At 34.9% G+C, this 23972-nt stretch overlaps 1 protein-coding gene and 1 pseudogene across 3 annotated transcripts in view; both read left to right on the top strand.

Moving 5' to 3' along the window:
• The window catches only part of ACVR2A (activin A receptor type 2A), an 87206-nt gene that overhangs the window by 24016 nt on the left and 39218 nt on the right, over positions 1-23972 (top strand). The window lies entirely within an intron of this gene.
• On the top strand, positions 9699-9814 carry LOC112439137 (U6 spliceosomal RNA; annotated as a pseudogene).

Here is a 23972-nt window from a genome sequence, read left to right as displayed (position 1 = left end):
CCGCTGATTTTGTACTTCCTGCAATTGCTGTGGGACACCTCTATCTCACCTCTTCCCTAGCAAGTTGTTAGGTGCTTCTTTCTGTGTTCCCATAGCACCTTACTTATTTACTGATTGTTACACTTTCTACATTATTATTTTCTCTACTTCTCTCTCTTCACGTTAGAACTTAACAAGTTTTTCTCATTCATCTCTGTATTCTCCGTGAGTGGCTCAATGCTGGTGGAATCGGCGCCCGGTTCACGTTCACTGAAATGTAAAGAGTAATACAAGGAGGTAGTGGCATTTGTCTGGACCTTGGAAGAATGATAGGATGTCACCAAGTTCCCTTTGATGGGGAAGAGGATTCTGTACAGAGTGGCTAGCATACGCAAGAGCTTTGAGGCAGTCAAGATGATAATATTTATAGATAATGCTGAAAACTCCCTTTAGACAGGAGAGAAGAGGTGGAAAATGTAATGGCAGATAACGTTAGAAAAATAAGTTGGGCACAGATGAAATGGAGCCTGGGATGCCATGTTTTAAGATTTTTCTTTCTTTTTTTCCACTGTAGCAGTGGGCAACCTTTGTGTATTGTTAAAAAGTAGAAAATAACACCAACTCTTGAATTTTGAGGAAAGGTTCTGTATTTTCTGGAAGTATCTGATGTGGATAATCTGTTCCCCCCCCCCCCAAGGTTTTAGTCATTTCTGTTTCTGTTATATTTTATATTATTTTATTTATTTATTTATTTATTTATTTATTTATTTTGAGACAGGGTCTCCTTCTGTAGCCCAGGCTGGAGTGCAGTGACGGGAACATGGCTTACTGCAGCCTCCACCTCCCAGGCCCAAGCGATCCTGTCACCTCAGCCTCCTGAGAAGCTAGGACCACAGGCATGCCACCATACCTGGCTAATTTTTTAATTTTTTTTGTAGAAATAGGGATCTTGCCATGTTGCCCAGGCTGGTCTCCACCTCCTGGGCTCAAGCAGTCCTCCTGTCTTGGTCCCTCAAAGTGCTGGGATTACAGACGTGAGCCACCATGCCCAGCCTTTATTTTTTTTCAGTTTCCTTCCTAAAGATAAGATGTTTTGTTTTGTTTTTTCAGTTCTCTTCCTAAAGATTATAGCATGTTTGCCCATTTTGGGTATAAGTACTTTCTGTCACTGTTCTTTCATATCTTTAAAAGCAGTCCTTGACGAGTTCTAGATTTGTTTTCTCTCAGAGATAATTATTTAATAATATACCTTGCATTATTTTTTTCTTTAATATTAGAAAATATTCTGATACCTACTTTCATATTCCTTAGAAAACTTTCTACATTTGTTTCCTTTTGGCTGGTAACTTGCTGTTCAGAATTGCTTGTTGAAATTGGTAAACCTGGAAGTGTTAATATACGTATGCTTTTCCAGGTTATTTGTAAAAGTGTTGAAATTGATTTTGCATCATTCATAAGGGAGACTGACTATTCTTCCTTCACGTTTGCTTATTCCCTTAAGCCAATAATCTAGTTTATGATTGCAAGACCCTCGCAGTTGTGTTTGCGTGTGTTTAAATGTGGTGTTGTCAAGTTGTGGAAGGAAATCCAGGGATTGAATGTGTTTGGGGAACTGTTAGACAAGATTAGGTTAAATAGGGGAATAACATATAGGGTAACAGCCATTGAAAAGCAGTGTGCCTTTTATTTTGTTGCTGTGGAGAAAACAGAAAGCTGTGGCCTATGCTTATGCTCTAGTTGAAGGGAGAATTCTATATTTAAATCAACAGTAAATGTTACAATATAGTTTATATTTAAATGCAAAATTGCATGAGAAACCAGATGAATACCAGCTGAGTAACTAAGAAATCCAGGACAAAGAAAAATCAAGAGGCAAAGTAGGCTGGAAAGCTTTATGAAGGAAATGGGACTTCAGTGAACCTTGAAAGATGAGTTAAAATCTATATAGCTGGAAAAGTGGTTGTGGTTGAGGGGGTGAGAAGTTGCGGGGAAGGCAAGGGAAGGGGCATGAACTAAGATGGGGTGGGACAGTGAGAACAGTATGTTTGCAGTGTAGGGTTTAGAACTGGGTTGGGAGGGTAAATTATTGCCAGGTTATTTATGTAGGTCCTTGAATGTCAGAGTAAAAGAGTTGGAAAGGTGTTTGGGGCTGTATGAAGGGGTATAGGCGGGTGTAGGGGTATATGGGAGGACGTATGAGGAGGGGGGATGTGAGGTATGTGGGGGATGTGAAGGTGTTGTCAGGTGTGTGAGAAGGTCTTAATGTGGTGTATTCTCTAAAGCAAAATAAAAAAATTAGTAGAGTGAAAAATGGCTGACCTATAAGAAAACCTTCTATATCGTAAATGCCTGTTAGTCATTGTGATTAGCATAACATTACAGTAAGTATTGGCCTATTTTTTCCTCTCTTTAATATTCTACTTGATCATCTTTGTTATTAATTTAATAAAAAATGCTACTTATAATCTGAAATAACTCTATGTATCTGCCCTTTTTTGATTTAGTCTTTGGGTGAAGTATACCTTGCCAGAATGCTGAATTTAACATGCCACTTCTGATTTTTCTTGTTAGAGTGTTTGAGTCTTGAGAGCAGATGTCACATTTCGTACAATTCTTTGGCCTGTCTAGTACCCTGTGGGCTGCCCGGTATGGAGTTGGCACTAAATATTAGAGATCTATGCATTAACCCTTACGTCTTCAGGCTTGGTAACCTATAAAGTCAGTATGCAGTAACTCTGAATATCATAGATAATTGTCGTGAGTCTTTTAGTTGCCAGAACTGTTTACCCTGATTTATCTTATTTCATTCTCCTGTTTAATCCACTGACTATATCGTGAAGACGACCCCATTTTTCCTTCTTCCCTTTTAATGAGTTTCCTTTTTCATTACTTCTCAGTACAGACTGCTTTCTGCATATGTGCCATTCTTTTCCCTGAGTACCCTCTTCCTTCTTTATATACTTCTTTTTATACTTTCCAAATATAGCTAGAATCTTTTTCATATACTGCTTCTATGAAGCCTTTTTTAATTAATCTTTTTTATTCCTTTTAGTCTTTATTCACATTCCTCATGTATTTTGTTTGCCAATAAGCTATAAATTATTTTCAATAAATTTCTAAATTCTTGATATGTTTGATATTCAGAATGAATTGCAGATTCCCCAAGGGCAGAAAAAGACTCTTCTATTTCTTTTGGTGTGTTTCCATAATGTTTTGCATATACTGAGCATTTAGATATGGTTATTGTTACAAGCTCAGTCTCCTGTCCTGTGCCCAGAGCTCATGTGTGGAAAGGTGCCTCCCCTGCTTTATTAAAAGTCCTCTGGTTCTCAGACTTCATTTTTTTTTTAATATACATTTGCTAGGAAGAAATTGTTTTTCCTTTGTCTTTGTCAATGTTGAGTAAATGCCAATGAGTTAATATATTAATACTACTTAAATTAGTGGTTGAATACGCTTTATTGTGCATTTAGCTCCTGCTAATAATTTTCTTTGCATTTTAATACCTAAATTCTAAGAACCTGAAGGGACATCAAGAAATAATTTAATTTGATCTGCTTTTAGGTCATGGTTTTATTCAAATAAGAAAATTTGCAGAATATCTAGCCTAGATGTCTCTACATTTATGTAGGTATGTATAAAATTATAAGTACATTTTAATATCAGATATATCAATATTTTGTGAAGAAAAAGTAAAAAGAAAGAATATGCTGTTTGCTGTATGTTCTAGCAAGCAAAAATGTAGAATAGCTGCTCTTATGCCTTGCACTGCCTTTTCAGTTTCAATGGAATTGAGCAGATATATATTGAAAAACTCATTGTGTAATATTCTGAGGACTAAGTCTCCTTGTTAGCCATCTGTTAAGATTTCATTTTAAAGACAAACTTGCCTTCTACTCTTTGGGGTCACCTAGAGAGCTGCTTAAATTGCCATCTTCTTGCTCTTCTTTTAATCGACATCTTGTTAATTTTTCTGCTCATTCTCTTCTCTTGTTTCTTTCTCCCATTTGCATTCCTTATGACTTGATTTCATTTGTTCATTGATCTTTGGCATGAGTAGGAGAAAAATAATTTGTTGAATGCCTACCGTATTACAGATTTTTATTTATGAAGATTGCTTGTTCTCTGATGCAAGTTCTTTTACCCAACATAGTGACAAACCTGATCACGTATTTTCCATTTTCTCCTTTGAGTTAGCATTGAAAATATGGAGCCCATGGTTTGATACGTATTTATTCTACCACAGCAAAATTTTAATGATTGATAGCTCACTTCTTAAGTGTGTTCCACCTGCCACTTTTGCATCTACCAAAAAAAGTCATACATTATTTTTGCACATTAGCCATAGTATGTAAAGCCCAATTAAAAGTAAGCCATGCGTTGATGCAAAAAGCTTATTGTATCTTAATGGAAAGTTAATATCATGGATATTCAATGTGTTGTGTAATTGATTTAAAGCGTTGATAGCTTACCTTATGTTGTGCTTCATATTTTCAGAATACTTTTCAACAGACATTTCTCTCTCTTGCCCCTTTTCAGTCTGGCAGCAATAGACTGCAGTGATTTTTTTATTTGATGTTCTGGTTTATCACTGCCACTTGTGCAAATTCAAGAAAGTTGTCAATGATGTATTTCTTGGCCCATACAATTAAAGAAGTGTTGGCTTGATCTCTTCCTTTGACATACAGGCTACTAGATGAACATGGTAGAAGTCTGTGGTCCCTGAGTCATTTTGTTGAGCAGGATTTGTTGTAGATGTTTAAATGCATCCTTTCTGAAAATTATGATTTTTTTTCTTAATAACACATCTTTTAACTCCCAGCAATTTGTATGCATTTAGTTTTACATATAGATATTTTACAAGTAGAAGTTATACTTGTCTTTCTATAGTTTCCAGGATTTTCTTTTTCCTTTGTTAGAGGTAGCCATTACTTTACCTTCTTGGAGGCACATTTTAAGTACACAGGAGAGAAAGCAGTAAGAAAAGTTCCAGAAATTACTTGAGAGAGTAATTTCCAAGTACAAGATAGGACTGTTTCTAGGGTAGGCAAGAAGGTGGTTTATGTGTTCATTTGTTTGACACCTGTGCCTATTTGTTTGACACTTGTATTGGAGACATTCATGTTTAGCTTATTGTTTTCCTTGAAATGCCCACATACATTATTTGTGATGAGACATCATTTTAGATTTTTTGATTGGATGAACTAGTTGGTACAACATTGAGGAAATGATTGAACAGATAGAGTGGCTGTGTTCTAAGAATGCCTCATATGGCATGGGTTATAATGAGGTCATTGGGACAATCAAGTTTAGCACTATGGAGTGTCTAGAGTGGTGCTACAAAAGAAATGCAATGCCAGCAGCAAACATGAGCCAAAAAATGAAATTTCAGATTTTCTAGTAGCCACATTAAATGTTTTTAAAATAAAATTAATTTTAGTAATGTATTTTATTCAACACAGTATATTCAGAATATCATTTCAATGCATAATCAATATGAACATGATTAATGTGGGTTTTTTTGGTGCTAATTTTTTGAAATCCAGTGTGTATCTTGTACTTAACGGCACATCTCAGTTCATATTAGCCGCTTTTCTAGGACTCTAACTATACATGGCTAGTGGCTACTCTATTGGACAGCTAAAGTCTAGAGCATTTGGTGAAATTGTGAAATTGTGATGATGCCAGGAAATTGGGGAAAGCATAAGAGGAGCAAATATGAATCTCTAAGGTAGACCTTGTGCAGGGAATTCTATAGGAAATTATATACTTTTGGGAGAGAGTCAGAAACTGGTGTGGAACGAAACTTTGATGATGGTGAAACCATTTGGAAAATGAGAATGGCAGAGATTCAAAAGAAAATGAAAATAGGAAACGGCAGAACTTGACAATGGTTAATATTCTATGACAAGGCCAAAATATAATAGTTGGTTCTTTTTAAGAAAAACATCTTTTTCATCCAAGGGCTTTTTAGCCTAGGCTGTGTCTGTGTAGCCTGGAGGAGAGAAGTAGTTATTCATGAAACACAAGAGAAGCCATTGAGATCAGCAGATAAAATTGATTGCAGAGGAATAATGTGGATAGCAGGGTGGCATGGAGGATGAATTATGCTAATATAGTAGAGAGGAAGAGTCTGAGGTAAATGATTGATTTTTGTAAAGTAAGAACTGGACAAAGTTCTTGGTGACTTAAGAGCAAATGAAAGATTAGGCAGAATACTATATCAGAATTTATTGCTTTGACAGTGAAATAAGATAGGACCTAGTAATAGGGACTTTGGTCACAGTATATAAGTGGTTAAGAGCTCATGCACTTAACTTTAATCCAGTCTTGACCACTTAACTTTGTATTTCTTTGCAAGTTACAATTATCCAAGTCTCAGTTTTTTCATCCATAAAATGGGCAGAAACACCTACTTCATAGAATTACATGGATTAAATGAGATTATATATGTAGCAACTTTGACTAGTATGACACATCTTCCTGTTATTTGTCTTAGTTTGGGATGTCCAGAGGGGAAAAAAAGAGTTACCATTGTGTTTTCTTGGAATACATGTTTATATCACATCTTCTAAGTTGTTACCCCTTAAAGCAGTTTTCAGAGTTCAGCTTGGTGAAATCTCTTGATTAGTAGTTGATGAAATTTCTTTATACATAATTCCTATTAGGTGAAGAAAGAAGTTTCTGATTTTGTGATTGGTGTTGATAACAAAAATGAGGACAGACGTCTGGGATTGAGGCTCAGCTCCACCATATAATGACCTAATCACTTCATCTGTCTGGGTCTTAGTAGGACTTGATTATTTCTCAAACTGTGGTGTGAGGACCTCCGGCATTAGAATCACTTTGGTTGTTAGATAAAAATACAGATTCTTGAGCTGCACGTTAGGGTTGCTCAGTCAGTCTCTGAGAGTAGAGCCAAGGAAGTTTTATTCAACACTCAAATATAGCTGTTGCATATCACATCCAATTGGAGAACCACTAGAATGGATGACTCTAAGATCTGGTTTGGTTCAAGATGAATCTACTACGCACTGTGTTAATCTAGAGTAGGAGTTGGGTAGGAATAATAATACCTATTCCTGTTTACAACGTAGGATTGTTGTGGGGGATGAAATAAGATATTTTTAAGTTTGTAAAAGTAGGTTTAAGTTAAAAGATATTTGAAGTTTAGACTCCTGTAGATTGTAACATCTAAAGGGCAGTGACTTTTCTGTACTAGGTGAGTCTAGGTGGCTCATAGTTGTCATTAAGTAGTTTCTGATGACAAATTTCCTGTCCACCAAATTATGAGCTTATTTTTATCTCTTTCATCCACATTTAATTTTTTGCTTATTTTACTTGTGTAGAGGCGAAGCGGGATTATAGATGTTCAAACCAGATGGATATATAATTTGAAATATTAATATCTTTAAATTTAGAGGTTTAGAGTGTGTCAGTATTATAAATTTTTTTCTCACAATCTCTGTAACTCATTAATCATTTAAGGTAGATTGTTCTGTTTAAGGATTATCTGTAATCTACCCATAATACTCTTTTCCATCAGTTAACCTCTTCTGCTCTCAATTAATGATAAAACCAACCCAGAACAAAAAGCCACCCTACCGTGAGTGTACTTTATGTGGATAAAATACAATCTCCCATTTTCTCCATTTCCAGAGAGATATATATGCTCTCTTATTGAGCAGTGTAACTACTTTGTGTTCATTACCGTGTTTCGTGCTTTAAAAATTTTTATTTAATCCTACACATAACTAATAGAATCTCTTTTTTCCCCTGTGGAAATAAAAAAACTGCTTATTAAAAATGCAGAGCCCCAGACGAACAGTACACTTTGAGAGAATTTCAGTGGGTCTGGAATAGGCCTGGAAATCAGCATTTTCATGATTTTGATGGAGGTTGTGCACTGTGAGAAACATTGCTCTGTTTCTTATTACCTCCAGAGGCATAAATATGTAGGTACTGTCTACATAAAATAAATTAGGAATGGTATGCTTCCAGCTTGAAAATGAACAAATAAATGTACATCAGAACTCCATGTATGTTGGTGTATGTTTCACATAGGAACTGAAGTTGATATTAGCACAGATGTCAGATAAAGGGACAAACCTACCATCCACAGGTTACAAGTGTTTAGTATTACAGAAAACATTTTTATAAAAAGGAAGATCATAGGACATGTAACCTCTCAAAGTTTATACTTCTCAGCCTTCCCTTTTAGGTTAGCTTCAGGGATCTAGAAACATTACCATCCATTACAGAAAACTGTGAAAGATTATGTGGCAAAATAAACAGGGAAGCAGAAATAGAATAGACAGTGTACTTCTGTTAAGAAAAAGTACTTATATTAAGAAAAACTATTGAGCTTTATTGGGTACTGAGTACTGTGCTCTTGCAAGCATCTTCTACAGCACTAGTGTTCACCTCTTAAAAGCATTAAATGATACTGGCATTGCCTTCATTCCCTTCAATCCTCAGTTTTTGGTCCTCTTTCCTCTTCCTAATTTAAACAGTCTACTCACTGTTATTCTATTCTTGTAATTTGTCTCACTTTTTTGGCTTCCATGACTTCTTGCTTTTCTTTTTTATTGTATAGTATAAATACAAAATGAATAAAACAGCTTCTAAAAGAAAATTTAAAATATGTATCAGAAGTGAGCAAAAAATTTAAATTTGGTTTAATAAAACCCATTTTCTTTATAGCAGTGTTGCTGTTTTTTCTTTTAGGTATTTACCCCAAAATTATGCCTTGAGGCATATGCCTCAAGGTTGAGGTATATGCCATAAATTGCTTATTTATATTTTTAAAATGCTAATATTAAAGGCTGAGATCTTGGACTGTGTGGCACCTAGGGACATAATTCTCATCAGCCTATCACTGTCATTCACTTCATCAGACTTACAAGGGCTTTTAACACCTGTAGATATGTAAGTTCCTCTTGGGCTCTTTCATTGCAGTTGTTTCCTCTTCTTAATTTGTTTTTAAAAAGCAGAATTGTTCTTCATTAGAAATTGGAGCAGGTGGATGAAAGTGATAAACAAGGAGAGGATACGTGAGTTCCACTAGGAATTGGTCTTAAAATTTAGTGGAAGGCCAGGGATTAGAATTGGTGACCCCTGACTCATCTGCCAGCCAGTTGCTTAAATTGAGAGCAGTTCTGATAGACACAGTTGTTCCTTGTGTCCTTTCAACTACATTTTGTCTTCTATATGTTGCTCCTGTCCCTTCACCATGTCCTCATTGCACAGATACGCCACTGAGTTTGAAAAGGGATAACTGGTGGCCTTATTAGTAAAGCTGCTGTGTCTCTCTATTCTTTTACTTTCTTCTACACATGTCTTGATCGCAGGATTTTATGCTCTGGGTGGACCTGAACGTAAAAGTTGGCCAGCTGTGGCCTTATTTAGTTTTTGGTATTCCAAAAGTAGCTTTTAACATGGAGAAAAGTGCCCTATTATTTGAACTTTTTTGAATCTTTTGGTATCTTTCAGTGGCCCACTAGTAAGAATTTTTTTGTCTTATGTTTAAATGTTTCACTAATAGAAGACTGGGAACAGTTCCCAATAATTATTATGGTTCTGTGGATCTTTGTTTTTTAAGAAAATGATGGATGTAAACAATTCTCTGAGGAAAGAAATGGGGGAATGACATTCAGGATAGGTTAACAAAAGTCACAAAGTTTTTTTCAAGACATTTGTTTTATTAAAACATAAGCAAGGTGCTTGCTTTGGCAGCACATATACTGATATCAGAATAATAGAGAAAACATTAGCATGGCCCCTGGTCAAGGATGCCATACAAATTCATGAAGAGCATAAGCAAAGAAAGATATATCACCTTGTTAATTTAACTCTTCCACTATTGAATTTAAAGTAAGGAGTTAAACTTTGTTTATTATTCTTTAGTTCTACTTTTCCTGAACAAAAAATTGCTTTTACTCTTTGCTTAGTAAACAGTTTTTCTTATTTTATTAGTTCACATAGATAGTAAAACTTATCAGTCATTGATTATTGTTGAAGTAAACATGACCTTTCAAGTGAAAGTTATATTAGTGAAGTTGATAAAATTTGTAAACTAAATGTGAGTAATAGGCTTTACAGATGTTTATATGAAAGCTTTCTGTTTCTGTAGGGGGCTAGTCTACACTGTGTTGTCCATGTTCTGTTGCTGTGTCTTATCTATGTTCTGCTGTAACTTCGATCCTTGCTTTAAACTTTACATTTATCATGCTGCTTTTTTTACTCTTTGAAAACTGTATTTCTCAATTCCCGACTATACAGAGAAATGTGAATACTTATAGTAGAAGCTGTTGCCTGTAGTATGTGATTTTTTTTCCATTAAATTATGAGGGCAAAATCTATAGAGCTACTATTAAAATAATTCTTTGTGGTAATTAACATAGGACAGAACTGTCTTTTTGTTAGATTTTAGGCAGTGTTAATATAGCAAGACTATAAAAGTGTCAGAGAAAAATTTTTTATTTTGGTTTACAAGACAAAGAATTAAGCTGGATTTGGAGGAAATGTTTTTAATTGTAAACGTGAAAGATTTAAATTAAATATACTTTGGAATATTAAACAAAAACATGTGTGTAAATCTGATTTTATTATTCCTGCTACTCTTCTTTTATAGTACTTACGTAAGCCAGTATCGAAAACAACTTTGGTGATTGTTGAAAGGTGTTGGGTTGAGATTTTTACCTTTAAAGTGGACAGACATGACTTTTACAAATAAGACTTTTACTTTTTTTTTTTTTTATTAAGAAAGAGGCCAGGAACTATGAACTAGATTTAGATATTTATCTGATTTAGAATGTCTATCTGAAATTTTTGGTTGCCTTTTCTTTGAGTTTGAGGGGAAGACTGCCCTTGTTTTGTGTTACAGTGACTTAGGGATTTTTAGAGAAAGGTTATTAAGGTCTTTCCTAGGCTGGGCATGGTGGCTCATGCCTGTAATTCCAGCACTTCAGGAGGCCGAGGTTGGTGGATTGCTTGAGCCCAGAAGCTTGAGACTAGCCTGGGCAACATGGCAAAACCCTGTCTCTACAAAAAAATACAAAAAAAAGCCGGTGTGGTGGCAGCCACCTGCAGTCCCAGCTATTTGGGAGGCTAGGGTGGGAAGATCAATTGAGCCCAGCAGGTTAAGGCTGCAGTGAACTGTTACCATGCCACTGCACTCCAGCCTGGGTGACAGAAAGAGACCTGTCTTAAAAAAAAAAAATCTTTTTTTTGGAGGAAAAGGTAATGGTTATAGAAAAATCATATAAGCTTAACTGATTATTTTAATTTTTTAAGAGTTTAGAAAATAGTATGATAGTTTCTTGGGAGTAGACCATATGGTAAATGTATGTTTTTCAAACTTACTAAATGCAATCAAACTGTTTTCAGTGGTTCAAGAAGTATTTGCAAATTAGAGATGATATTTTGCTTTTTTTCATTTCATTTTGTGAACTGGTGGTAACTGTTTTTCAACTTTGTTTTACTCTGTTTTGTGTTGCTATTACAGAATATCTGAGAGGAGGTGGTTTATAAAGAACAGAAATTTCTTCTCTTACAGTTCTGGAGACTCCAAGATCAAGGCAAAGGCATCTGGTGTGGGTCTGTTTACTGTGTCCTCACAGGGCAGAGGGCAGAAGGACAAGAGACAGCCCACTCCTAAAAGCCCTTTTTATAATGGCATTAATCTGTGACCTAAACGCCACCATTAGGCCCCACCTCTCAATACATTGGCAATTAAATTTCAACATAAATTTTGGAAGGGGTGAACATTTAAACCATAGCAAACTTTTTCAAACATTTTCTCAATGTTTTAGTCCACTCCATTATCTCACCTATTAAAAGGAAGTTAGGGATGGGGAGAAAGTGGTAGAAAGAATGTATCAAGGACTGAGATAGTTTGATGTTCAAAGAGTGTCCACTTGTCTGATGTGAGTTGAGGCTAAAGAAGAGCCAAACTGTGGAAAGGCCTGTAAGATTTGTTAAAGATTTTGATTTTAAGGCCAAGGGTAGTGGGAAGCCATTGAATGGCTTTAAGTTGGGTAGTGACTTGATTTTGTTTGCTTTAGTAAATTGTCTGACTTGTGAATGAAGAACTGATTGGATGGGATAAAATGGAAGCTGGGAGACCAGTTAAAGAGGCTGTTGCTATAGTCCAGGGAGAGATGTTGGTGACTTACAGTAATAACCTTCCAGTGATACTCACATTCTTTAAAAATCTAACTTAGATTTTCTAATTCTAATGCTTATGCCTTAAACCTCTACCCTGATGTTCTCTTTTGTTGTTGTTTCAATTCTCTATAAATTCTCATTTGACAAGCTAGATAACATGGTTTTATTGTTTTACTGATTAAGAGTGCTAGTATAAATGGGTGATATCTTTATGACTAGTATGAATTCCTTTATAGAGGGTTTATTTACTTTCTAAGGTATCATTACTACCTACCATCAAGAAGCTGTTATGGTTGCTGCTCTGTATTATCAAGCAGTGATGACTAGTAAGCATTTTTTAATTAAAAAAAATTTTTTTATAGCAGGTTCTTGCTATGTTGCTTAGGCTGGTGTTGAACTCCTGGGCGTAATTCTCACACCTCTGCCTTCCAAAGTATTGGGATTACAGGCATGAGCCACTGTGCCTGGCCCCAGTAAACATTTTTTAATGCCAACTCAGGATACTTCAATCATTTTTTTATATTTCTTTATTAATCTTTTTATTTTCTAAAGTCAGTTTTAAGACAAAAATCTACTCTTTCCAGAGGTATTAACATGATTTTAAAAATAATAAAGTACCTTGATAAAGATGTATACTTGAAATCCTCTGTCTTTATGATCTTCTGGTTACTTGTCTATCATTCCTTCCTTCTGTCTTACCTTGCAGGATAAATTAGAATAGGCCTTAGTTGAGTTTCAGAATTATTGAAAGATTTGTGAGTTCTTTTACTTTCTACTTGTTGTGTCTTTTGAAAATTGAGCTTCTCATTTTTCTCTTCCTTTCAAGAAGTTAGCTATTTCTTAAACTTTGGAATTACTTTTTTACTATTTCTGCTTAATACCTAGGTTGTCAAAGTGCCTGCAACTAGTATGACAGCATTAGATATTTGTTGAATGCAGAAGATGCTGTACCTGTGTGAAAGACCTAGTGTCCTCTAAGATTTCTTGTAGCATGTCACCAGAATAGATTTCAAAGTGTCCTGCCCAGGGGTGGAAGGGCTAGAAAGGGTAAAATTTTCTCATTCTGAAGGGGAAAACATTGGGCTCCTATTTTTCCCTCTTTGTTTAATGGAAATCTATCCCTTTTATAATGTTATGAGAAGCTTACTTATATTGGTTAAAATGAGAAGAAAGCATGTCTTTTCTTAAAACCATTTCCCCTACCCCATTTTTAATTATTAAAAAGGCACAGGGAAGTTGAGATCTGGAACATTTTCAGGCCTTCTTGGCCTGTCCTAGCAAAGCAGTCCTAAATGTGGTCCCAGGTGTTATTCAATTGAATGATAAATCCGAAGTTTTGTGATTTGCTCTTTTCCTGGTTCCTGTTGTTCTATATATACTTTTTGTATTTAGGAAAGTGAAGTTTTTTGATAGTTGATTTTAAAATCAGTGTCTTTGTTCTGGGCTACCAACCAAATAATAACAATTTGAAGTATATTTCTTCCCAAAAAGATGTCAAGTCATTTCTTAAGAGTGTTAGAACAGTTACCTTTAAAGATGAAATGATTCTTGGTTCTGATGCCTTCATATTGTAATTTTTCTGCCTGTACATCAGTGTGTCTGTATCTGTGACTTGAATTTTTTTTTCTTTCCTTTAGGTCTTTTTGGAGAAAACATTATAATGGATGTCTAGTTATTTAGTAATTGAATGCAGGTTAGTTAGCATCTTTTTTTTTCTCCTCTCAAGAAGCTGCTTTGTGTGTGTGTGTGTGTGTGTGTGTGTGTGTGTGTGTGTGTGTGTGTGTGGTTTTTTTAATATTAGATTGACAGGGCCTAAAATGTTGCATTGCCAATATAGAAATTTTATTTGAAAATTTATTCTTTTTTCATATATTTAACTTGTCTATCATTAAGTTTGTGAGAGGATAGGACAAAAAGATGCTAACTAACCTGCATTCAATTACTAAACTAAGTAACAACAAGCCCTATGTAGAGTATCTTCTGTATTTAGAGAAAGGTTTAAGAAATTTAAGTCCTCTAAAAATTTTGTTAATACAAAAATGTACCGTTTGTGTTGAACTGGATCTACAATTTAAGTGAATTAAGAAACAAACTATTAAGAATTATTTTAAAAGGGTGGTTGCTTGTCTCTTTTATAAAAGGAAATTCTACCATTACAAATTTGCCACTCTCTTTGGGACTCTAAAACTTTTATGTTGAGGCATTTTAAGAAAGAGATTTGAGAAATTGATTGAGTTATTCAAATTTTGGTCTGTATCCAGGTAGATATATATTTATTTGGAGCCATCTATGTGGGGATAATTAGTCATTTAAGTGTTAACAATATTGAAATACGCTTTAGATGCTTGCCTTTGTAATTTGTCAGGAATTAACATTAGAAGACCTTAAATAATGCTGGATGCAGTTGCTCATGACTGTAATCCCAGCACTTTGGGAGGCCCAGTGGGGCGGATCACTTGAGGTCAGGAGTTCGAGACCAGCCTGGTCAACATGGCGAAACCCTGTCTCTACCAAAAATACAAAAATTAGCTGGGTGTGGTGGCGTGCACCTGTAATTCCAGCCACTTGGGAGTTTGAGGCAGGAGAATCGCTTGAACCTGGGCGGCAGAGGTTATAGTGAGCCGCTAAGATTGGGCCACTGCACTCCAGCCTGAACAACAGAGTGAGACTCTGTCTCAAAGGAAAACAGCAACAAAAAGAAGTCCCTAAGTAACTAGTGGTTAAATGTTGACTTCCAAGTATTTTTACTCTCCTTACACATGCCACATGCACATTGTCTAGTGCCACAACATATAATGTTTATATTTTTAGTTTATTCTGTGCTAGTTGTGCTTTTAGTTTAGTAATAGAAATATATTACTTTAGTTAGATGGATGGAATCTTGTAATGTTTTGTCAGACTGATACTAAGTACTAAGTATGGGGTATTACAGACAAGAGGAAAAAAAATTTCTGGGAAGAAAGCCAGACAATGTTTGTGTTTTCCTTTAGAAGTGATTGTTTGGTGGTGGGAAGGGGCTTAGTTAAAAAAAAAAAAAATTAGATTGACAGGGCCTAAAATGTTGTATGGCCAATGCAGAAATTTTATTTGAAAATTTATTCTCTTTCTTCATATATCTAACTTGTCTATGAAAAGTCTTTTGGGACAGTGTGGACTTTATGATAACTTTTGAACAGTGTTACCTTTCATAATGCTTAAAAGCAACCCAGGGCAGCCAAATAGGAAAGGTGACTGCCTCTAGGATGTGTATCAATATAGAAAAGAAAAGATATCAAAAGACTCAATGTGTAGTAAAATGAGTTTTTTTGTTTTTGTTTTTGTTTTTGTTTTTTTTTGAGACGGAGTTTTGCTCTTGTTGCCCAGGCTGGAGTGCAATGGCACGATCTCAGCTCACCACAACCTCCATCTCTCAGGTTCAAGCAATTCTTCTACCTCAGCCTCCCGAGTAGCTGGGATTATAGGCGCACGCTACCACACCCAGCTAATTTTTGTATTTTTGGTAGAGACAGGGTTTTGCCATGTTGGCCAGGCTGGTCTAAAACTCCTGACCTCAGGTTATCTGCCCGCCTTGGCTTCCCAAAGTGCTGGGATTACAGGCATGAGCCACTGTGCCTGGCAAAATGAGTTTTCAAGTAGTAAAGAAACTACATAATACACGAAAGTAATAAACAAGACATTTAGATTTTTTTTTAATACTCATAATCTTGCTTCTTAAAAGTTGAAGCAACATGGTTATGAAAAAAACTATTGGTGATTATGGCCTGTTAAGTGATTCTATATCCATTGTTATTTAAGGTCATTATGAATTATCAGCTTACCATCTTCTACTGTATTTAAAGCTACTCTAATATATATTGTTAATTTTCTTCATTAGCTGGTTTTAAATGACCAAATATTGCTTTGATGGAAATGTTTGTGATGAGGTTTTTGTGCTTTGTTTTATTTTTGTTTTTCAAATTTCTCACTCTTAACATTGCTGGTTCCTCAAAGATGATTTCACATTATCTTCATAGCAAGCAGAAGTGATCCATTTTTACTCTTTCTGTGACAGATTGATGTTTTATTAAAAAGAGGGCCTGCATCTTCCCAAGTAAAATAAAGCACTAAACAAACCCTTAATGTAGGTAGTGTCTTTTCAGTGTAATTGACACTTTTAGGTTGGTTTTAGCAGGAACTAGTAGGAACTATTGTGTGCATGTTTGTTTCCTTAATTTTTTTAGAAGCTCTGTTCTGATTTTGAGAATTTACCTTTTATCTCTTATTCGTCTAAATTTATGCCCGATTTTGTTTTTTTTTTTTTTGTGCATTCAAAAAAATAGCCTATAAATTCTGTTGCAAGTATTGGCCTCTAGCTGCAGTCACCATTATCCCTTCTCCCCGCAAAGAAGAACATCTAGTGTTAGAAATCTGTTTTGCACAGCCTAGTTAAAACTTGTATTTACTTGTACCTGTTTTGATGTAATTCATCTTATGAGTTAGGGCCAGAGAACTGCATGGAACTATTTTAATCTTAAAACCCGGGCATTTGTAGATACTCTACACATTTTGTGGCTGTAGGCAAAAAGAATTTTCTGTTGTGTGTTAGGTATTTTTGAAGATGCCTAACTTATTCTGGGCAATATACAGTGTATCTTTCATGACAGTAAGACTAAAATATTAGGAAGATAATTAGCAGTGAAGTGAAGCATAGGATAATTATGTATAGAAGCAAGCTTTGCTTTCTCAGAAGTTTATAAGATAAAACATTTAGAAACAGCTAACTACCCAACCCAATAAACCAAATCATTTTTATCTTTTAGTTTCTTATGCTTAGGGAAAACAAATAAGGGACTGTGGAAGGCAAAAGCTTCATCTCTGTATTCTAATTTGACAATGCATTTGATACCTGTGGCCTTTCAGCATAGATATTGTATACCCCTTGTTTTTATTGGGTAGTTAGTATAGTGTCCTGAGTTTTGTTCTGTTCCAACAGTTTACTCATTGTTTTCTGATTATTCTTTAAAATACTACCTCTATTCTTTTGATGACTTCCAAACCTCTCCTGGCTATACCCAATACTACAGAATATAGAATGCTCTAGTCCAATGAGGGCAGTCTTGTCAAACACTATGGTTATTCACAACCCTGTTTATTTGGTCTTCATCTTCCCAACCTCTGTTTAACTTACAGTTCTGTGTCTCCTTAATAGCCCTGCTTTAGTTTCATTTTCTCTGCAAAGCCCTCTTTTTTCTTACTATTCTAGGCCTTGTGAATTGTTGATTTAGTGCAAATGTAACTGAATTCCTATACTGTGCTAGGCACTGATGATACTTCATCTGCATATGTCCAGTATTAAGCAAAGTTTTCTCTAAAAAAAATTTCTAAAAAAAAGTCATCTTATATTTGAGTCCTTAAAAAGTTTTTCATATTTTGAGCTCTCTCTCAATTATTTTATTTTGAATAAGTGTATAGTATTTGGAGAATATAGGAGAGCTTGAAATGATGTCAGTCAGTACTTGTTTTAAAAGTCTGTAGAGGTTTCCTGAGGGAATAGATAAAAGGGTATAGTAAAAAGTTTAAACAAATTATTTGTGGGCAGGGAGTTATACTCTTATAATTTGTTGTGAAAAAAGCCTTTACAATCACTTTTAAAAGAGATATGTAAGCAGTTACATTGTGAAGATCATAGTATGTACCTGTAGCACAATTAAAAAACCAACCATCTTAGAATCATGTGAATGGATATTTGTGGCTTGGAAAAACATTTTCAATGATGGTATTATGACTTCTAAAAGTATTGTTTCTCAGAACAACTTAAATGGAAGTAAAGATTATTCACTTCATGATACTTACAGGTCACTCAGAAAGTAACGAGATAATACTTGGTGAAGATGTAGGTAAAGTTTGAATAAAGTTATTTTGTAAAATTTATGTGCTTTGTGATTTTAAAACATTCATAAGACTAAATTAATAAAATTATATATTGGACTGTATGATGTACATGGAAAGGTTTGTATATTTCAAATTGGTAAAAATTTAAAAAAAGAACTTTTTATTGGGGAAAATTGGGAAATCCTTTGTGTTGAGATTTGCCTGGTACTCATTTATTTATGGTAGCTTGCAAGTTTCTGGGCAGTAGGATGATTATTAAGCATAGTCAGAGACTGTTAAATAATACCTACTGAACTAATAAAATTCTGTATACATTTACTGATTGATGCCATGAAAGATTGTACTATACCAGAATTTTCCAAGTACCTAAAATCATTCTTTTGTATAGTATTCTTGATACTTTAAAAAAATTATACTGTAAGATGTTTTGGATTAAAACCATCATTCAATTTAATCCATCTTCTATAGCTGATTCTTTGGACTTGTGGTTTGTCCCCAGAGTGGCAGGAGCAATGACACGTGAAAGGGAAACAAGAATTGCTTTTTAAGTTGGATTTATTACATTTGAAACTTCATTAACTCTTCCCAGAGGACTAAGTTGCCTGTGGTAGGCACAAGTTTAGGAAAGAGATTGTTTCATACCTCTTTATACTATTTCTCAATGACTTTTTGATGACTTCAGACAGCATTAGAATGTTTTTCCAGAAATTCCTCAAATTTGTAAGTTCCCGAAACAGTTCTTATTTTTCTGCTTAACATTGGTTGCATACATAGGAGAATTGTGATAGGTAAGCTAGTCACAGGACTACGAAAGATATTGTCATCTTAATCAGAAAAAAGTGTAGTGAAATTGATAATTGTAAAAGATTTACATTTCATCCACCTGTTTCAAAGAGTAGAGGGAAATCAGTAGTAGTTGGGTTTTTATTCAGTTATAATTTGTTTTTGCATTTTATCATTCATTAAGTACTGTTTGTGTTAAGAACTCAAGTAAGATGGATAGTCTTAGACCCTAGTGGCATCTTTTTTTTTTTTTTTTTTTGGAACGTTTGTTTTACATTGATTTAATTCAAAGCTGCAGACCACAAAAACTGCTTAATGCCAATGATAAAATTGTTAGGTATTTCATCATATTGGGAATGACACATTCTAAGCAACTATAACTGTACTGTACAAGAAGACAAGGCTGAGTGCTTGGCTCACACCTGTAATCCCAGCACTTTGGGAGTCAGAGGCAGGAGGATCTCTTGAGGCCAGGAGTTCAAGACCGGTCTGGGCAAAATAGCAAGACCTTATCTATACAAAAAATAAAAATAATTAGCAGTATGTGGTGGCACATACCTGTTGTCCTAGTTACTTAGGAGGCTGAGGCAGGAGGATCGCTTGAGCCCAGGAGCTCAAGTCTACAGTAAGCTATGATTGCACCACTGCATTCCAGCGTAGGCTATAGAGCGAGATCTTGTCTCAAAAAAAAAAAAAAAGTTTAAAGAAGGGAAACTAGTGAAAATGTGATTAAAGAATGTAATAGATGGAAGAGTTTGGGAAAAAAAGAACTCTTTAATTTTATATTAAGCTACATCCAGATATTTTTTGATTGACTACATCTATTTGTCAGTTTACCAAATATTAATTGAATGCCTTCTGAGTTTCAAGAATTGTGCTAGATATTAGGGATTCAGTCATGAAAATATTACACTATTTGCTTGCAAGAAGCTGACAGTCTGGTGAAGGACATGCCATTCTATCACCACCTTCTATCTTCTTTCTAAATAAAGACATGTCAGTTTAGGCCATTCTAACTCATATATCTTCTCTGGTCCTTAAATCAGGTATCTATCATTATTTTTATAAAAATTAATTTTTTAATTGACAAATAATTGCATATATTTATTATCAACATGGTTTGAAATATGTATATGTTGTGGGATGGCTAAATCAAACAAATTAACATATCTATTACCTCACATATGCAGTACTTATTTTTTATGGTGAGAACACTTAAAATCTAACGCCAATGGAATTCTGACATGTAGAAGAACGTATATAGACAACTGATTTAAAAATCAGTGAGTAAATATAAAACAATTACATTGGATTGCAAGAAGTGTGCACTTTGGGAGAAGGAGGAGTCCTGATTAAAAGATTTTTAAGATTTTATTATGCATACCTTGAGAAAACTTGGAAATTGTCACCATATGAGAGGTTTTTCTGGGAGGCTTTCTACAAGAGCTGGGCTTTCTGGAACTACTGGGATAATAGAGTGAGGACATTCAAAATGTATTTGCCTGAACCATGTCTGATTGCTCCAGCTCCATTTGTTGGAAAAGCTATTCCTTTTCCATTGAATTGCCTTTGCTTATTTGTCAAAAATGAATTAGACGTGTTTGTATGTAGATCTCTTTCTGGGTCCTATATCTTTTTCACTGATGTATGTTTCTGTCCCTCTGTCAGTACCTTGCTGTCTTTATTATTGCAGTTACATTTTAAGCCTTAACGTCAGGAAAGCGGGTAGTGATTTCTCCCACTTTATTATTATTTTTCAAAAAAGTTTAGAATATACTTATTTACAGTGAAACTTGCTGAGATTTTGATATGAATTGCATTACACCTATCCATCAATTTAGGGAGAATTGACATCTTTATGTTCAATCTTCCAATCCATGAACAGTTTGTCTTTCCAAGTGTTTAGGTTTTATTTGATTTCTTTCATCAGCATTTTAAAATTTTAATCATAGGGATCCTATACATGTTTTGTTAAATTATACCTAAGTGTTTTATTTTTCTTCAGAGCAACCGTAACTGGTGTTGCATTTTTAATTTTAGTTTCACTTGTTCATTGTCACCAAATAGAAATGCAATTGATTTTTGTGTTTTGTTCATCTATCCTGTGACCTTACTTTATTCGCTTATTAGTTCGGGGGCTTCTTCTTCTTCTTCTTTTTTTTTTTTAAAGATTCCTTCGGAATTCCTCCGTATACCAGCATGTCATCTGCAAATAGAGGGAGTTTTATTTCTTCCTTTCTAGGCAGTATGCCCTTAAGTTCTTTTCCTTGCCTTATTGCAGTAGTTACAACTTTCAGTACTGTGTTTCAGTACTGTGTTAGAGTGTTGAGAGTGAAATTGTTGACTTGTTTCTGAGCTCAGCAAAAACATTTGTTGTTTCACTGTTAAGTGTGACATCAACTGTAGGTTTTTTGGTAGGTGCTTTTTATGACATTGAGTAAGTTCCCTTCTATTCCTAGTGTACTGATAGTTTTTTTTTATTATTATGAATAGTATTCAATTTTATCTAATGCTTTTTCTGCAACCACCGATATGACCATATGATTTTTCACTTTTAGTCTGTTGATTTGTTAGATTGTGTGATTGATTTTTGAATCTTGAGACAGCCATGTATGTCTGGAGCAGATCCCACTTTGCTGTGATGTAATACTTTTAAAAAATATATTGTTGGATTCTCTTTGCTAAAATTTTGTTGAGGACTTCTGCACCTAAGTTAATGAGAGATACCGGTCTGTGTTTTTCTTTTTGGGCTTTGTTTTTGATAACGAGATGATACTGGTCTCATAAAATGAGTTGGGAAGTCTCTTTTGTTTCTGGAAGAGGTTGTATAAAATTGGTGTTGATATATTAATCATGTTTTTAAAAAACAAAACTTGAATTCTCCTCAGATACAGTTGCTTGAGGTGAAAATTTTCTCATAGAAGTAGACTTTTGGCCGGGTGCGGTGGCTCACGCCTGTGATCCCAGCACTTTGGGAGGCTGAGGCGGGCAGATCACAAGGTCAGGAGATTGAGACCATCCTGTCTAACACGGTGAAACCCTGTCTCCACTAAAAATACAAAAAAAAAATTAGCCAAGCTTGGTGGCTGCCGCCTGTAGTCCCAGCTACTTGGGAGGCTGAGGCAGGAGAATGGCATGGACCCAGGAGGCGGAGGTTGCAGTGAGCCGAGATCGCACCATTGCACTCCAGCCTGGGCGACAGAGCGAGACTCTGTCTCAAAAAAAAAGAAGTAGACTTTTGCAGACTTATGGTAAAACATTTTACCAAATTTCAGATTCTGTGTATTGCTATTTTTTTTTAATGGTAGGAAGAATGAAGCAGTCAGTACTAGTCAGTAAACCATAAGCAGTACTTTGAATATAGAACTATTATATAAATTAACTCATACTAGATTATGTGATTAGACTTACTGATTTACTGTAAACTGAGTGTGAATTATGGTTCTGGAAAAGAATTTGGAAATTGAATCAATCTGCTTGATTTTACAGATGCAGAAACAAGGTAGTGAGGGGTTTGGTACCTTGTCCAAGGTCACAGTTTGTGAAACAGTTTCCAGATTCAGGCCAACTCTATTAAGCCAGTGGATTTTACGTAGGGAGGAACATTAGATTACCAGTGGGTCTTTGCAGAAAAACAAAAACAACAACAAACCCCACACATGTGCATATACTATATTCTGTATACATTAGAAGTAGCAGCCCTTCTTCTATAGAATACAGGTGAGACAGATTACCAGAGGAGTTTGCAGTATGTCAGTTCATGCTATTTTTTCTTCCGTAGTTGAGAGGAAGTCCATGGCACCATTAGTATAGTGTGTGTGTGTGTGTGTGTGTGTGTGTGTATACGTGTGTATACACACATACATGTACTCTTTATATATAGTAGCATGTATATATATAGTGTATGTATGTGTATATTTATATATATTCTCAAAATAAACTTTTCAGCTCCCCATTCCCAGGACCTACATAATGGCACTCAGACATATGAATGTGAGAAAATATAGAGGGGATTCTGATGCACATCATTGGTTAAGAACTGCTGTACTAAACCCTGCACGCAAACCTTTTATACTTATTTATTTCTTTTGAAAATGTCAGTAGTAACTATTTAGAGTTACTTTGATAGAATAAACCTATGGGTAGAGATTTAAAGTTTCAGAAAATTTTAAATTGGGAGATGTCGTTAAAACTTGATATACATAAATAACCATGCCATCCTTTTTAGAACTACACCTTTAAAGTTGTAATGTAAGCTTAAGAATATAAAAATACATATAATTTACTTATTTTTATAATCATTATGTTACTATATTGAGTTTTTTTAGAGACTTGATGGGATAGAGACTGATTGCAGAATCAGCTTGAGGAGGGGTGGGGAAATTGTCACAGCATTCCCCGTAAGCCATTTTCTTTCTACTTATGAAAAATATCACTCTAGTTTAAATCTAGAAAACCATCCTGAATCCTATTTACCTTAAAAAATGGTGGAAATATCTTTTTAATAAATAAAATGGCCCTTTGTTTATCTTTTTTCTAGACTAGGATGGCAAATACAAGACACTAATGCTGCTCCCCTTCCCTTCCAATACTATAAAATCCTGTCTAAAAATATCCTCAAAATCTTTCTTGGTATAGTGCCCCAGGCAGCCATTACTAACACTGATTGGAATTGACTCCGAAGGTAAAACCTATTTGGCACTTTTGCTCTAGGCAGTGTTCAATTTTTTTGTCAGTTTTGTTTAGTTTTTGGGGTGTTCCTATGCCTGAGTGGGATTCTTCTTTTGGAAATTGGAAATAGTTGCATAGTGGTTTTTAACATGAATTAAATAGGTGATAATTCACAGAGCCCCCTTTCCCAACAAAATAAACAAAAGGTAGGTTAGACGGACTATTGGGATTAGGATGTTGTTTTAAGCCAGGAGGTGGCAGACCGCACAACCTATGGGCCAAATCCATCTTGGAGCTAAGAATGATTTTTATATTTTTAGATGGTAGCAAAAAAAAAAAAAAAATCCAAAAAAAGAATAGTATTTTGTGAGTTGTAAAAACTACCAAAAAAATCCAAAAAAAGAATAATATTTTGTGAGTTGTAAAAACTACATGAAATCCAATTTTCAGTGTCCATAAAGTTTTAATGCAACATAATCATGTTCATTCATTTATTGTCT

The sequence above is a fragment of the Pan paniscus genome, chromosome 13 (assembly GCF_029289425.2).
Source record: "Pan paniscus chromosome 13, NHGRI_mPanPan1-v2.0_pri, whole genome shotgun sequence".
NCBI lineage: Eukaryota > Metazoa > Chordata > Mammalia > Primates > Hominidae > Pan > Pan paniscus.
Note: the sequence above shows the minus strand (reverse complement) of the source record. Positions and strands in the feature narration are given on the sequence as shown.